This window comes from Myxocyprinus asiaticus, chromosome 13 (assembly GCF_019703515.2).
Source record: "Myxocyprinus asiaticus isolate MX2 ecotype Aquarium Trade chromosome 13, UBuf_Myxa_2, whole genome shotgun sequence".
In the NCBI taxonomy this organism is placed as follows: domain Eukaryota; kingdom Metazoa; phylum Chordata; class Actinopteri; order Cypriniformes; family Catostomidae; genus Myxocyprinus; species Myxocyprinus asiaticus.
Window position 1 is genome coordinate 32,635,070 of NC_059356.1, and position 17,176 is coordinate 32,652,245.

General features: G+C 45.1%; 1 protein-coding gene across 1 annotated transcript in view; it reads right to left on the reverse strand.

Annotated features, from left to right (window-relative positions):
• LOC127450113 (N-alpha-acetyltransferase 60) overlaps nucleotides 1-17,176 on the reverse strand; it is a 436,968-nt gene that overhangs the window by 260,296 nt on the left and 159,496 nt on the right. The window lies entirely within an intron of this gene.

Consider the following 17,176-nt stretch of genomic DNA (forward strand, 5'->3'; position numbering starts at 1 on the left):
AACTGTTTCAGTTTTGAGAAAATAGAGCAAAGCCATGAATAGGTGCAGATTTATAGAATTCCATAAAAGTTTAGGTTCATTCCTCTGACGAAAATAATTTGCATAAATGCTCCACAAATGACAATATTCAGAACATAGAATGATTAACATTACTTTGGAGAACGATGGGGCCCTCTCATCAAAAATGAACCTGTCTGCCCTCCATAACTGTAAGTAGGAGATATTCATTATCATTCTCTCATTTCGTCAAGGTATGACGGAATTTCATAAATTATGTATACTACAGATAGTTCTAATTGAAGAAAAGAAGAATTACCCCACATTCTCTATTTGATCAGAATAATTGGAAAAACTTAGCCAGAGGTTCCTGGGAAAGATAAGCAATATAAATGTTTAAATGTGATGGAGTCGCCGCATTATGCTAGGTAATTACAACACCTCTTCACAGAAATGGGTGATCAATAATTAACGTATCTTGGGTCACAAGTCAGGGGACATAATTTAAAATTGGTTATTAATTCTATTATGAAAAATTTACATTCTCTTCCGATTCTGTTGCCCGAGTCCACAGGGAGAGCTAAAGGAGGCCTGTTGGGTTTAATTCAGTCCTCTCCCCCTCTCATGTCTCTGTCTGTATATCTCCTTGGATAAAATAGTCACTGGCCAGTCTCTCTTCCCACTGGCTCTATGAGACCAGTCAGTAATGTGATGATTTATGTTTCTGAATTAAATCACATATTAAATGAAGTAATTTGGGTCTTTTTGCTCAGTTTGATTTGCTGAATGAGACTGGATTGATTATGCAGATTACTGGCAGAAGAGAGTGGACGCTTGCTTTCTCAGGACTGGTCATCCATTGCTCTCTCTCAGAACACTGCAGACTAACAAACAGTAGCGGTTTTAACCACCACGCAAACCACGCAATTGCGTGGGGCCCCGGATGTCGGGGGTGCCCCCGCCCCGGTAGGAAAGCTCTGCAAAAAAATGCTTGAGGGGTGACATGATGTTCTTGGTACATGCGCGAATAAGCTGTTGTCAGCGCTCTTAGAGCAGTTCACGTTAGAAGCCGCCGGGGTCGGGACAGGTGAGTTTTTTAAGTAGGGTTTGGGTTTGTAATTTATGAAAAAAAAATATATAGGCCTATATAGGCTGTCCGAACTTGTTTCGCGCATGCGCTTTCACTCACAGATACACATGAACGGATGAGTTAGGGGCCGTTCACACCGAACGTGTTTTTGCCTGCGTCTGCTCTCTTTTTTCATTGTTTTCCTGTGTAAACACGCTGGACGAACGTCCATACCTGTTGCACAGCGTCTCACTGTTTCTTCAGTGTCTCATGGAGGACTGGCACATTTTTAGACGCTGTGTCTAAAGTTAATAAGAGCTTCAGATTTTAAAAATGCATGCCGAGACACCTGCGTTCTGTATCAGTCGTTGCACTGTGTCTAGATTGTTTTTTTGGGTTTTTTTGGTGTCACAAAGATTTAACGTTCTGAGCAGGTTCAGGTTGCAAAGAGGGGACTGTTACAATGTTTAACATTATTCCAGATTGTTCTGCAACAAGCAAAGTTTCAGCGCTTGATAAACGGCAATGTTTTTTTCCCTTCTTCTCTAGTGTGCTGAGGGGCTGTCGTGCCTTGTATGTTTATCGTTACAATACAAACATTGCCTACGATGCGTACATAAAATACAGCCTCAGCATCAGAATATAAACAAATCCTCAAAGTAATAATAATACTGTATCATATTATAATGACAAACTGGACAACAATAAATAATTATTGTGAAAAAACATCATGGTTACTTTCGTAACCTCCATTCCCTGATGGAGGGAACGAGACGTTGTGTCGATGTAGTGACACTAGGGGTCACTCTTTGGAGCCCGAAACACCTCTGATCTTTTGAATAAAGGCCAATGAGAATTGCATGCCACTCCCCCGGACATATGGGTATAAAAGGAGCTGGTGTGCAACCACTCATTCAGGTTGTGTGCTGAGGAGCTGAGACAAGGTCCCGGCCATTTCAGCGGGTAGTTCAGCATTGTGGCAAGAGGGACACAATGTCTCGTTCCCTCCATCAGGGAACGGAGGTTACGAAAGTAACCATGACGTTCCCTATCGTTGTGTCGATGTAGTGACACTAGGGGTCCCTATACAAAATGCCACAACTAGCTGAACTGTGGACTAGCAGTGTGAGACGGGCAGACTTTTGTGTGCCTCGTAGCCAGAGCATCAGGCTGTCATGTAACCTCCCCCAATGCTGCTATGAGCGTCGAACGGTCCTTCAGGAACAAGTCGACTGCTCAACAAATAGGGACAGGCTAGCCCAGCCAAGGCCTCTTTTCCCTCTTTTTCTCCCCAAAAAGAGTGGAATTTTGTTAACGGACTGGGATCCACGAGTGTCCACGTCGGGGGGTGTCACTCCCAAGGGGAAGGCACCGCGGAGACCACACCCTACCCAGAGAAGGGGGGGGTACTTCAAGTGGAAATACATCACATGGTCTTACCGAGTCTTGTCGGAAGTATATCATGTGGAGAGTCGAATGGTAGGTCCTACCCAAGGGGGGAGGAGTTTCTACAAGCATGGCGACCGGAGCAGAGGGCCCTCTGCTCAAGGAAGATGTAGTTTACCGACAGGGAAACGATTTTACAGAAGATAAAACACATGGGGTTACCTATGGGGAACCACCGCATGTGGAGCACCTACCTCAGTACAGGGCCTTACCAGCGCATTTACTGAGCCTGCAGTGAGTTTCTCCGCAAACTCGACTGCCACAGGGCTAAGGAGGAAGTCATCCAGGGATCACAGTCTGTGAACACTACTGGGAGTCAAGAGCGCATGTCTTCCCCTCAAGGGAGGGGAAAGGCGCTATGCACAAGCGGTACACCCGGCCAGCTGTCCCGGAACTTACCTGCTTGTGCCTGCCACTACACGGGACGAAACCGACTCAACATGGAGATTGTAGGACATCGCAAAAGTGTTGGGTGTTGCCCAGCCCGCTGCTCTGCAGATGTCTGCCAAAGAGGTGCCACTGGCCAGGGCCCAGGAGGCCGCCACACTCCTGGTAGAGTGGGCTCGCAACCCCGTGACCAGGTGGCACGTCCTGAGCTTGATATGCCATAGCGATGGCGTCAATGACCCAGTGGGCGACCTCTGTTTGGCGCTTCCTTTCCGCTGTCCGCCAAAGCAGACAAAGAGCTGCTCGGAGCTTCTAAAGCTCTGCGTGCGATCCAAATAGATGCGTAAAGCTCGCACCGGACACAGCAACGCCAAGGCTGGTTCTACCTCCTCCTGGGGCAGCGCTTGCAGGTTCACAACCTGATCCCTAAAAGGGGTCGTGGGAACCTTGGGCACATAGCCCGGTCGGGGTCTCAGGATCACGTGAGAGTAACCCAGACCGAACTCCAGGCACGATTCGCTGACAGAGAACGCTTGCAGGTCCCCTACCCTCTTGATGGAAGTGAGCGCAGTCAGGAGGGCAGTCTTGAAAGAGAGTGCCTTAAGCTCAGCTGACTCCAAGGGCTCAAAGGGAGCTCCCTGTAGACCCTGAAGGACTACAGAGAGGTCCCACGGGGGAATGAGGCACGGTCTAGAGGGGTTCAACCTCCTAGCGCCTCTCAGGAACTTGATGATCAAGTCATGCTTCCCCAAGTACTTAACATCTATTGCATCGTTATGAGCCGAAATAGCGGCTATATACACCTTCAAGGTGGAGGGGGACAGCCGCCCCTCCAACCTCTCCTGCAGGAAGGAAATCACCGATCCGATTGCGCATCTCTGGGGGTCTTCCCGTTGGGAAGAACACCACTTAGTGAACAGACGCCACTTCAAGGCATACAGGCGCCTCGTAGAGGGAGCCCTAGCCTGAGTGATCGTGTCTACCACCGTGGGCGGTAGGCCACTTAAGTCCTCCACATCCCGTCCAAGGGCCAGACGTGGAGATTCCAGAGGTCTGGTCATGGGTGCCAGATGGTGCCCCGACCCTGAGAAAGAAGGTCCTTCCTCAGGGGAACTCACCAGGGGAGGCTGTCATGAGGAGTGTGAGATCTGAGAACCATGTCTGGGTGGGCCAGTAGGGTGCTACTAGGATGACCTGCTCCCTGTCCTCCCTGACCTTGCACAGGGTCTGTGCGAGTAGGCTCACTAGGGGAAACGCATACTTGCGTAGTCCAGGGGGCCAGTTATGTGCCAATGTGTCTATACCGAGGGGTGCCTCGGTCAGGGCATACCAAAGCGGGCAGTGGGAGGATTCCTGGGAAGCAAACAGGTCTACCTGTGCTTGACTGAATCGACTCCAAATCAGCTGGACCACCGGAGGGTGGAGTCTCCACTCTCCCCTGAGGGTAACCTGACGTGACAGCGTGTCCGCTGTGGTGTTGAGGTCGCCCAGGATGTGAGTGGCTCGTAGCGACTTGAGGCGCTGCTGACTCCAGAGGAGGAGACGGCGGGCGAGTTGTGATGTGATGGGAGCGTAGACCGCCTTGGTGGTTGATGTAAGCTACCATCACTGTGTTGTCCGTCCGGACCAACACGTGCTTGCCTTGGATCAACGGCCAAAACCTCCGCAAGGCAAGCAGTACTGCCAACAACTATAGGCAGTTGGTGTGCCAACGCTGCCGCGGGCCAGTCCAAGAACCGGCGGCTGTGTGCCCGTTGCATACGGTGCCCCAACCTGTCTTGGAGGCGTCTGTTGTAACCACGACGCGTCTGGAGACCTGCTCTAGGGGAACCCCTGCCTGTAGAAATGCGAGGCCGATCCAAGGGCTGAAGAGGCGGCGACAAATCAGCGTGATGACCATGCGATGTGTCCCGCGGCGCCATGCCCATCTCGGGACTCGAGTCTGAAGCCAGTGCTGAAGCGGTCTCATATGCATCAACCCAAGCGGTGTGGCTGTCGCTGAGGATGCCATATGCCCCAGGAGCCTCTGAAAAAGTTTCAGTGGAACCGCTGTCCTCCGTCTGAACGCCTTCAGACAGTTCAGCACCGACTGAGCACTTTCATTTGTGAGACGCGCAGTCATCAAGACCGAGTCCAACTCCAGACAGAGAAAAGAGAGCTTGCTCTTTTCCCAGTTGACCCGAAGCCCCAGTCGGCTGAGGTGTCTAAGCATGAGGTCCCTGTGTGTGCATAGCAACTCTCGAGAGTGAGCTAAGATCAGCCATTCATCGAGATAGTTGAGAATGCGGATGCCCACTTCCCTTAGTGGGACAAGGGCAGCCTCTGCGACCTTCGTGAAGACACGAGGGGACAAGGACAGGCCGAAGGGGAGGACCTTGTACTGGTACGCCTGGCCCTCGAAGGCAAACCGCAGGAAGGGTCTGTGTCGAGGTAGGACCGAGACATGGAAGTACACATCCTTCAGGTCTACCGCCGCGAACCAATATAGATGTCGGACGCTCACTAGAATGTGTTTTTACATAACATCTTGAATGGGAGTCTGTGCAAGGCCCGGTTCAGTACTCGCAGGTCCAAGATTAGTCGCAACCCACTGCCTTTCTTTGGTACAATGAAGTAAGGGCTGTAGAACCCTTTCCTCATCTCAGCTGGAGGGACAGGCTCTATCGCCCCCTTGCTCAGGAGGGTCGCGATCTCCATATGCAAGGTAGCGGCGTTCTCACCCTTCACCGAGGTGAAGCGGACACCGCTGAACCTGGGTGGGTGCCTGTGAACTGAATCGCGTAGCCGAGTCGGACGGTCCGGGTCAGTCATCGCAACGGGTTGGAAAGCGCGAGCCACGCATCCAAACTCCGGGTGAGGGGGACCAAGGGGATAATCTTGTCGGACGTACCGGTGGGTGTGGCCTCACGGCGGGGCGGAGCTCGAGGTGCCACATTGAGGGGACTCGAGCCCCGTGGCCGTGCTGAGTTGAGGGACATTGAAGCACTTACCTGGCTCCTGCCGCCCACCATGAGATTGGCCGAGGAGGGGGGAGGAGGAGTCTCGTCCCCGAGGTCCTTCAGCACTAATCCTGTGTGGGACGGTGCCCAGGGTCAGGGGGTCCGCCGTTGGAGCGCCAAGCCTGCCAAAAAGGAGCGGTGGACGGCATCATGACGACGGTTGTGCACACCGGACATGTGACCCAGGAAACAAGGAAACTGCTCTTTTGCTGAATCTTTGGGTACCGCAGCCTCTGGGGCATGCGGTGAAAAAGGAAACAAAGGATTCTCCTCCCGGCCCTCCATCGGGGGATGGAGTGGTCTGTGCACCAGCTCCAGAGAGATGGGTCTCCTTGCCCCTGGGTCGCCCGTCTCAGGGGCGCTTTGAAGCCTTCCTCGGGTTCTTGGCAGCCGACCGTGAGACAGGGGCGTCTGCTTCCTGTGATGGGCTGCACGCCAGGGCCGGGCCACGGGGGCGGGCTGCGGCGGAGCCGGAGATGTTGCTGCAGGGAGACGCCCTTGGCGATGAGCAGATGGGGTGCGGGATCTTGAGCCGCGCCGGGGCAGGATGTGCTTTATAGCCTCTGTCTGCTTCTTCACCGTCGAGAACTGCTGGGCAGAGTCCTCGATGGTGTCGCCAAACAGGCCAATCTGGGAGATGGGAGCGTCAAGGAACCGTGCTTGTCAACCTCTCACATCTCTACCAAGTTGAGCCAGAGGTGGCGCTCCTGGACCACGAGAGTGGACATCGCCTGCCCGAGAGACTGCACTGTGACCTTCGTCGCCCGGAGAGCGAGGTCAGTCACCCGGAGAGCGAGGTTAGTCGCCGAGCGCAGTTCCTGTATCAATCCCAGGTCAGAACTACCCTCGTGCAGTTCTTTTAGCGCCTTGGCTTGGTGTACTTGCAGGAGAGCCATGGCATACAGGGCGGAGGTGGCTTGTCCAGTGACACTGTAGGCTCTAGCCATCAGGGACGACGTAAACCAACAGGCCCTGGATGGGAGCTTCGGTCGCCCATGCCAGGTGGCGGCGCTCTGCGGACACAAGTGCGCCGCGAGCGCCTTGTCCACCTGGGGGATCACCGAATACCCCCTGGCCGCTCCACCATCGAGGGTAGCGAGAACGGGGGAGCTGAAAGATCGGGACTGGGCAGTAAAAGGTGCCTCCCACGACCTTGTCAGCTCCTCATGCACTTCTGGGAAGAAAGAAACGGGGGCCAGGAACCAATCGTCGAGCCGCGAGGTTTCAGGGGAGAGCGGAGGGTTCCACTCTAGCCAACGCACGCGGCTGCCCGGGAAAGCTTGTCCGTCATTTCCGCGTCGGCCTAAGACTGGGCGACCGTTCCCCAAAGGAGGAAGCCCAGCCGAAGCCTCAGCATCAGACCAGATGAGCCCGCTCTCCAATGCTGCGCTCGATAACTCACCATCCTCCGGGGCGCCGGACGAGATGTCGAACCCGCCCTGAGAAGGGCCAGCGATCTCGTCCAAGCACGCGATCAGGGCAAGCGAGCGTGCTGGGGTATGGGAGGTCCATGGGGGGATACCCAGCAGAGGTGGTCCCATTGAGGTCCCCAAATCGCCCCCAGGGCTAACCGGCATGTCCTTATACCCGTAGGTAGAAGGACCGAGGCGGGGAGCCGCTGGGGTGGCTTACTTTCTTACGAATGCAAGCCGCGACCGCAACGTAGCCATGGTCATGTTCTCGCAATGAGGACATGATCCATCCACGAACGATGTCTCCGCGTGGGAAGCGCCCAGACATGTAAGACAGCAATCGTGGCCATCGGAAGCGGAGAGATAGTGACCGCAACCAGGAATAACACACAAACGGAAAGGCATCTTTCCGTGTGTGCCGCTCTTTTATGAATGGAAAATATACTCTTTTCAGAATATACTCTTTTTTTTGCTCTGCCGAAGCACCCAGGGGCATTCTCTGCACTGCACAGGCACAGAGGGGGAGAAGCCGCTGAAATGCGGCGTCAAATCCAGCAGTCTTTAGCGAGGTGAGTTTTTTTTTTTTTTTTTTTGAGGAATTGTGTTCAGTGCACTGAATGCAACCGCTCGGCTCTGAAGAGAAAATCTGAATGAGTGGTTGCATACCAGCTCCTTTTATACCCGTATGTCCGGGGGAATGGCATGCAAATTTCACTCGCCAATTCTCATTGGCCTTTTTTCAAAAGATCAGAGGTGTTTTGGGCTCCCAAGAGTGACCCCTAGTGTCACTACATCGACACAACGTCGAGTGAATGACAGATAGGGAACTGGAAAACATGCATTCATCGTATTTAACTAGATTTTTATTTCATTAAACATTTTGAATGTACTTGGCTACAATGGTTGATAGGATGAAATTAAAATTATTATTTAAAATACATTGTATGTAATTTGTTTAAGCAAACATTTTCGAAATGGGGCCCCGGCTTGGTCGGTTGCTTGAGGCCTCAGAAATCGTAAACCCACCCCTGCTAACAAATCAGAGTTGTCACCAGCACTCACGTTTGCTTTTGATTTTCTATGGGGTTGTTAAAGAATTCAGATCTCTTGCATGAACCGAGAAAGTTTGAGAGACTTTTTTTTATGGATTTTTGTAAATGTTGTGCAATCATAGACATTTAAATGTACCTTGCACAGTTGCAGTCATGAGAGACAGCCGGATTGAGCTGCCGGAGGAAAAAGCAATACGTCATGAAACTATAATGGCATAAAACTGTCATTCTATTGCAGTATTGCAACAGCACATTTATCTGTGTGTCTGTGTCTTGGGGGGTCAGGATTTTTACTATCACTGTTAAAATTTCTATAAAACCTGAAATCACCACACTACATGAGGAAAACTGTTAAATAAACATACCCCAAGGGTAAGGTTTAGGGTTTGGCTATAGAAATTGTCAATAGTTTAGTACAAAACCAGTAGAAGTCAATGGAAAGTCCCTACTATGATAGAAAAACAAACATCCCTGATAGCACACGTACATCACACAGATATCTATTAGATGTGTGTGCTTACATTATTTGCTTATTTGCAATACGTCAATAAGACATATTTCAATGTCTTGTATTTCAATAAGACATTCAACAAATTATGATTCAGAATGTTTGTAAATCTGATCTTTTTAAGACATTTAGCAGTTGTAATTCAATTGTGATACTTTCCAGATGAAAATATCTAAAACGGACATCTCAGAGATGTACATTTGCTATCTGGGGTGTAGGTTGTGTACACACTTGGATTTTAAAACGTCTCCATAGCCATTCGTCATGAACATGACACGCATGAGTTACTGTCATATCTAAGATTTCTGCAGTGCACCTAGCAACCCCTTGCCTGTGTGAGTTTTATAAGGCCCCTGCACTTAAATTGTCACCAGTCGGCTGGATTTCATGCAAACTTTCTCGGCGCTCGTGACACGGGCTTATCCAGGAGGTGCACATTATGAATGAATGACTGAGTGAGCTAGAGGGAAGCAGGAGGCAGCAGGGCAGAAGCTAACTGCCTCTCCATCATATCTGTTCTGCTCCACTTTCTCAAGCAGAGTCTCTGATAATAGATATTTCATCAGAGATTAGGCACCAGGCCTCAAAACACTGCTCCAGGGGAGCACTCGCGTCACTGCCAGCACTACGACTGTGCACCATGGATGGAAAGCTCTCGCGCCCTCCAACTCCTCTTCCTCCTCCCGCAGCCCTGTCTTTTTCCGAAGTATCCGAATGACTCATCAGATCCATAATGCAAATGAGCGCTATGTTGAGATGCAGTTGTCTTGTTTTGATTAGACTCCCCACAAATTATTTGAGCCCCACGGAATTCACCAACACTGTGACATGGAGTGCCGCTTTCGATTTCAAAAGGCCAAATATGCGATCATACCAACTAAAATCAGTTTTAATGTCTCCAGATTGTGGCACATACAATGTTTTGCAAAAGTTAGATTTGTCAACATTCTAGACATTCTAGAGATGACGTTACGGTGCAGCGCTAGAATGTGTGTATGTAAACATTATAGGAATTCTCCAGGTTCAATACAAGTTAAAGGGATAGTTCACCCAAAAATGAAAATTATCTCATCCTTTGCTCACTCTAATGCCATCCTAGATGTGTATGACTTTTTTTCTTCTGTTAAATACAGAAACATTTTTAGAAGAATATTTCAGCTCTGTAGGTCCACACAATGCAAGTGAATGGTGATCAGAACATTGAAGCTCAAAAAGCACATAAAGGCAGCATAAAGTAATCTATGGTTAAATGATTAAGTTAAGGTTAAATCCATGTCTTCGGAAGTTAAATGATAGGTGTAGGTGAGAAACAGATAAATATTGAAGTCCTATTTTTACTATAAATGTCCACTTTCACTTTCACTTCCATATTCTTCTTCTTTTGTTTTTGGTGATTAGCAATCTTTGTGCATATTGCCACCTCCTGGGCAGGGAGGAGAATTTAACATAAAAAAGGACTTAAATATTGATCTGTTTTTCACCTACAACTATCATATCTTTTCTGAAGACATGAATTTAACCACTGGAGTCATATGGATTACTTTTATGTGCTTTTTGGAGTTTCAAAGTTCAATGAAGCTTCAATGTTGATTACCACAAAAGTTAATTTCAACTTGTCCCTCCTTTAAAAAAAAGCACAAATCTGGGTTACAGGCATTTACAGTGGACATGAGTGGGGCCAGTCTGTAAATGTTAAAGTGCTCACTGTTTCAAAAGAATAGTAACAACAAGAACAGTAAACAATATGTGTGTTAAAATGATTTTAGTGTGATAAAAATCACTTGCCTTTTCTGTGTAATGTAATATCTAAATTTACAACTTTGTTGCCATGAGAACATAAAGCCATGAACCCTGTAATCCTGCAAAAACAACATTTAAACAACATTAAAGGTCAAATTATACACAAGTTTTCATAGAAAATTAATATGTGGTTTTATTAAATAATAAGCTCAAAATTTCTGCCTTTAAACCCTCCAAAAACCAGCCCCATTCACTTCCACTGTATTCCATATTAAAAAATGTTAAATTTGCATTAGCGCAGTGGTGTAGTAGTGTCTGAAGATGTGGGCATACTGTGCATTTATGAAAGACCCATTAAAAAAATGACTGTTGTAATTATAGTCCCACATAAACTTACAAAATGTATATCAGGGTAAGTTTCTTGCTGGCATGGTGTAGAGTACACTACTAAGAAACATGGTATGGTAACTTAATGTTAAATATGTATTTAAATTAATAGGTGTCATTAATGTTCCTTTTATTAGGCTACTATGAAAATTGTTAATACTTTATTATTACTCTAACTAATAAAGTAATTCATAATACGCAATAAAATGTTAAGCATTGTAGCTAATATGAGTGTAGCAATGTTCACGTTAACATGTTATCTTGTATTACCATATACAGTATAGCCTACATAACAAATTAATGGTTATTTGTTTTATTTGTGTACTATAATGTGCTTTTCTGTGTAGAGTGAAATTGTTTTCCTATTTAGAAATATACATTTAAATGATTTGATATCACAAGTAAAAGGCACCACCGACAGCAGTAAAAGGCAAAAAAAAAGAGCATCAACAACTAGCAGGGGTGCAATAAAATGCAATATTTTCACAAAGTTTAATTGCATAAGTGAAATTTAAATGTATACATATATATTTATTGTAACCAATATATATATACACTATATTGCCAAAAGTATTCGCTCACCCATCCAAATAATTGAATTCAGGTGTTCCAATCACTTCCATGGCCACAGGTGTATAAAATGAAGCACCTAGGCATGCAGACTGCTTCTACAAACATTTGTGAAAGAATGGGCCGCTCTCAGGAGCTCAGTGAATTCCAGCGTGGTACTGTGATAGGATACCACCTGTGCAACAAGTCCAGTTGTGAAATTTCCTCGCTACTAAATATTCCACAGTCAACTGTCAGTGGTATTATAACAAAGTGGAAGCGATTGGGAATGACAGCAACTCAGCCACGAAGTGGTAGGCCACGTAAAATGACAGAGCAGGGTCAGCGGATGCTGAGGCGCATAGTGCGCAGATGTCGCCAACTTTCTGCAGAGTCAATCGCTACAGACCTCCAAAGTTCCTGTGGCCTTCAGATTAGCTCAAGAACAGTGCGTAGAGAGCTTCATGGAATGGGTTTCCATGGCCGAGCAGCTGCATCCAAGCCATACATCACCAAATGCAATGCAAGGCGTCGGATGCAGTGGTGTAAAGCACGCCGCCACTGGACTCTAGAGCAGTGGAGACGCGTTCTCTGGAGTGACGAATCACGCTTCTCCATCTGGCAATCTGATGGACGAGTCTGGGTTTGGCGGTTGCCAGGAGAACGGTACTTGTCTGACTGCATTGTGCCAACTGTGAAGTTTGGTGGAGGAGGGATTATGGTGTGGGGTTGTTTTTCAGGAGCTGGGCTTGGCCCCTTAGTTCCAGTGAAAGGAACTCTGAATGCTTCAGCATACCAAGAGATTTTGGACAATTCCATGCTCCCAACTTTGTGGGAACAGTTTGGGGATGGCCCCTTCCTGTTCCAACATGACTGCGCACCAGTGCGTAAAGCAAGGTCCATAAAGACATGGATGAACGAGTTTGGTGTGGAAGAACTTGACTGGCCTGCACAGAGTCCTGACCTCAACCCGACAGAGCACCTTTGGGATGAATTTGAGCGAAGACTGTGAGCCAGGCCTTCTCGTCCAACATCAGTGTCTGACCTCACAAATGCGCTTCTGGAAGAATGGTCAAAAATTCCCATAAACACACTCCTAAACCTTGTGGAAAGCCTTCCCAGAATAGTTGAAGCTGTTATAGCTGCAAAGGGTGGGCTGATGTCATATTAAACCCTATGGGTTAAGAATGGGATGTCACTTAAGTTCATATGCGTCTAAAGGCAGGTGAGCGAATACTTTTGGCAATATAGTGTATATATATATATATATATATATATATATATATAAAACGCGCTGCACGTTTTCATGATACAAGCGTTTAATTGTTATACGTATAATTCTCCTTAATTTTTTAGGGTTTCAACTTTTTAATAATTTGTGTTAAAATGTCTAGTTGACATGAAATTCAAACAGGACAGCTCGTATGTCTGTTTTACAAGTTAAACATTAAAGGAAATTATTTGCACTTTTTAAAATTAATTTTTCACCCCAAATTTTAGAAGGCTTAAATGTGATTAAAATAGTTGTAAACATAAAACATACACTTTTATATATGTGTGTGTGGATAATATAGTAGCACCTCTTCCCCCGTTGGGGTGTAATACTCAAAACATCTACTCACCTTAACAATGACGTGATGAGAATGACAAGAGAAGATGGTCAGAGGGTGTTTTTACGGATATATTTTTAATGACTTTGTGTTGTCTCTTGGAGTTTCATGAGCACAGAGGCACATCAGTATGTCCACAGCGTGAAGGTAGGATCTTGTGTATTTATGCACGAAACTTGTTTTAAAGTTTACCCCCTCACTTCGCTAGCTAATTACACTTACACATCAACACCACAGAAATCTATATAGAATACATTAGACCGGAAGATCAAAGACACAATTTTCAAAATGGCTGCACGCTAGTTTCTCTGGCACATAAGGTGGCCTCTGATTGTGAGAATGTTTCTCTATGTTGTGAGTGCATAGAGGTAAATATTCTCATCTCAAATCCCTCTGTGAACTATCACCATACTGTGTGGTTATGCAACTCAGTGCCTTTCGAGCTGATAAAAGTTAAGTTTCTAATATAACCAGTAACGTCTTCCATTATTGATGGTGTTATTATAATGGAATTACATTAATGATATGATATTAAACCTTAATTCTGTATATCTAGCTGCCACTCTTCCACACACCTTCAATTATTCTTGTCAAAAGAAAAGACCTGAACAGATGAAAAGTGGTAAATGTTGTAATTATGGACTTTATTCATCCAGATATATGCTCCACTATGAAGTTCAAATCTATTAAATATAGACTGTGGGATTATTGGGATCCAGTAAAGTCTAGAATGTGCTTTTGAATACAGAATCTGCTACTCATTGCTAAATCTAAAAATATGATTTGGGTATAAATATATAAATAAATTCATTGTTTTATTCCTACCATTACTCATTTTTTGCAGAGTTCAAGAACATCTGTTCACAATTTCCAAGGGTATGAAGTTTGGTTTAAAACCTTTGTAAGAAGGAATAGATTTTAGCAACTGTTTTCAATTATGCATCGACAAACAAAGTTACGAGTCCATTTAATAGCAGGCTACTTTGATAGCTTGGAACACAAACCTCAAGATCCTAGTGAAATCTACAGCTGTGCACCTTGCGATGTGCTGTTGTTTATTTGTTTGGGCACATTTAGTCACAAATCATGGTCCTCACATATCTAATAAAATCTCATGCATGAGATTTACATCTGATTTGTGCAGTGCACAATGTGAGCAATGATTCCATTGGGAAATGCATGGAATACATGAGCATGGAAAATCGGATTATCATGGTCTGATAATATGCAGACATTCAAGAAAAGAGGAGTCTTATTGAGTAATATTTTCCCTCCATCCTTCTTCCTCTTTGATTTACTAAAACTTTGTTTTCCCTTAATTCATTTCTTTATGGAAGCAAGAAATTTCCATTACATCATGACATTTTCTTTGTCTCTCAAAAGCACAGCTTTAGTTCGGTGCATCTTTCAAGCCCGAAGCATAAACATGCTTTTACCAACACAATAAAACATCATTCATATGAATTTAGAGGAGCATACTGTATGTTATACACAATTCAGTGGCTAACTCTTCCATAAATGCCCTCTTGTGAAATATCACCACTTGTGAGATGAAAATGCTGATGTATTGGTTTATTATCAATAGTATGGTGGTGCTGATAGGGGAGGATGGTTGGAATGGAGGAGTTTATAACCAATATTATAATTCATTTTGGTTTTACCAGGTCTTTCCCCTCTACCCGTCCCTCTTGATCTACGCTGTCGCTGGCTGAGGGTTTGCCGATGCTGGTTTAATTGCTGATTCTCGGTCGTCTACCGCCACCTGCTGGTCATACTGAGAATTACAGCCTCGTCATTACCTGTGTGAAAATAGCGACATCTGCCGGAAGCTCAAAAAGAGAAGGCCAGCATTGAGAATTTGATCTCGCCATATATAAATAAAAAAAATTAAAAAAAAGACAAAAGAAAAAGAAAGAAAGACCATATTTTTTGTGTCTCAGCATCAATAATATTCAAAAATATTCTTTCAAAATGTCATTGAGATGCAAGAATGTTACAATTTATTTGGGATTGGACGGATCAAATGTAGTAATTTACGAATTAACCATTGAAAAACATCAGTTGACCACTAAATTTGGATATTGGTTATGTTGGTCTATGTTGATTATGGCTCCAACTGAATGTAGTGAATGTTTCAGGTTCAATACAAGGTGCTCCGTTCACACCGCCAGCGACTTTGTCGCTGGGTGTCGCTAGTCTCTGTAGGGGAGAGCGGGGCACAAACTAACACTTTTTGATTTTCTTAAGTTTGCGTAAATGCACTTGGGGTTCAAAGTATTTAACTTTTTTTACCATCTACTTGGAAAAAAGGAAAGTGATATGTTAGGTGGGGCACGTTGTAACAGCTTATGCCTCCTACACACTACACGACTTTCAAAGACGTCAGCTTGTGGTACCGTTCATATTACACAACTGTCTGTCTTGTCATGGAATTCGTAGCGTTTTCAGATTACACAAGGAATCGGCGACAGTGGTGAACACATTACAAAACATTTCACTATTGACGAATCCCCGACGACTCTGCCTGGACTCCAAATGACGTTTCACAACAGAGTACAGAGAAGTGATATGAGATATGAAAACAACCCGGTTGTGGTACAGTTCAGAGGAAACATCAAATAGGCATTGGTGCTCCTGCCAATGTTCCACAAATTTTTCTTCCATTTCTTCAGTCCAATGAGACTTTCTTGATACCGCAGCCATGCTAGTTGATATTCTGTTGCAGGTACATCAGGACTCCTCCCACTGAAACTTCCCGTGCCCCATTTCTTGCTCTCTCATTGGCTGTAGGTCAACGCTGCAGTTGTTTTCAGTCAAAACACATTTCACATTGCGCGATTTGGAATCGCAGACAGGTCCAGATATTTAACATGCTAGATATCACGCTGACATCGGCGACTCGATGGCGTTTTTCTCAGATTGCGTCTTTGATAATTCATACATTGCGTTTGTTGCTCAAGGGAGCGAGCTCTGATTTGCCTATTATTTCGGGCTTTTGTCGGCGATCTCCACAAAACTGTGGATGAGTGAAAATCGGGCCTAAAATCGTGTAGTGTAAACTCGGCATTAGGGGCGCATTGTAACTTGACCATTATGACAGCTTAAAACCCCCTTTTAACAACTATATCTGATATAATTAAAATAAATAGAAGATCAACTAAAATATTATGTCAATAAGCCATTTATTAACTGTGGCATATATATATTATAGCAATAATTTTGACACGACAACAAAACAGCATTGGCGAAATAATGCATGGATTGATCTCTCTCTTTCTCACACACACACACACACACTAAGGGCAGTTATGTAAAATTCATGTCTGACTGAAATGCATATAGGTTGTGAGGCACGTTGTAACGCAGTGTTAAAGTGCCCGGTCAGCGCAACTGGTTTTTAACCTGGCTCATCATTTTAGCTACAAATTAAAAGACTATGTAAGATGTTAGCTAACAGATTGGAGATTAGAATGACACCAAGTTTGCCTCATTTTATATAAACACTAAAAACAGAGATTAAAATTAACTTTTTTATGAATTTTTACTTTTGCTACTTAAAAATAAACTTTTGCCGATATCTTCCAAAGTTGTTTTTTTAATTTTTGCTGCAATTTTTTTCTCTACACAGTGTTATTATGCAACAAGTAAACAAATGAAGTTTTGTCTTACCAGTGTGTGTGGAAACGTTTAAACCATGTGTGTTACAACTAGCTCCAGGTTAGTTTGTTCCCCACTCTCCCCTACTATGAAGTTGCTAGTGGGCGTTCCAGTATGGAGTTATATATGTGCCATAATTCTGTGAGCCCAAAATTGTATTTTGAGCGCGCAAGATTTTATTTTGAGCACACGTAAATGTTCTGCGCACACAAGATGATATTTTGAGTAAATTAAAAGGTATTTTGTATGCGCGAAAACTCGGTTTTGTAAAACAATGTATCTTCATGCAAAGATGAATTCATTTTGAGCAAACAAGATTCAATTTTGTGCTTGAATAAAGTTTCGTTGAATGTGAATTTGCAC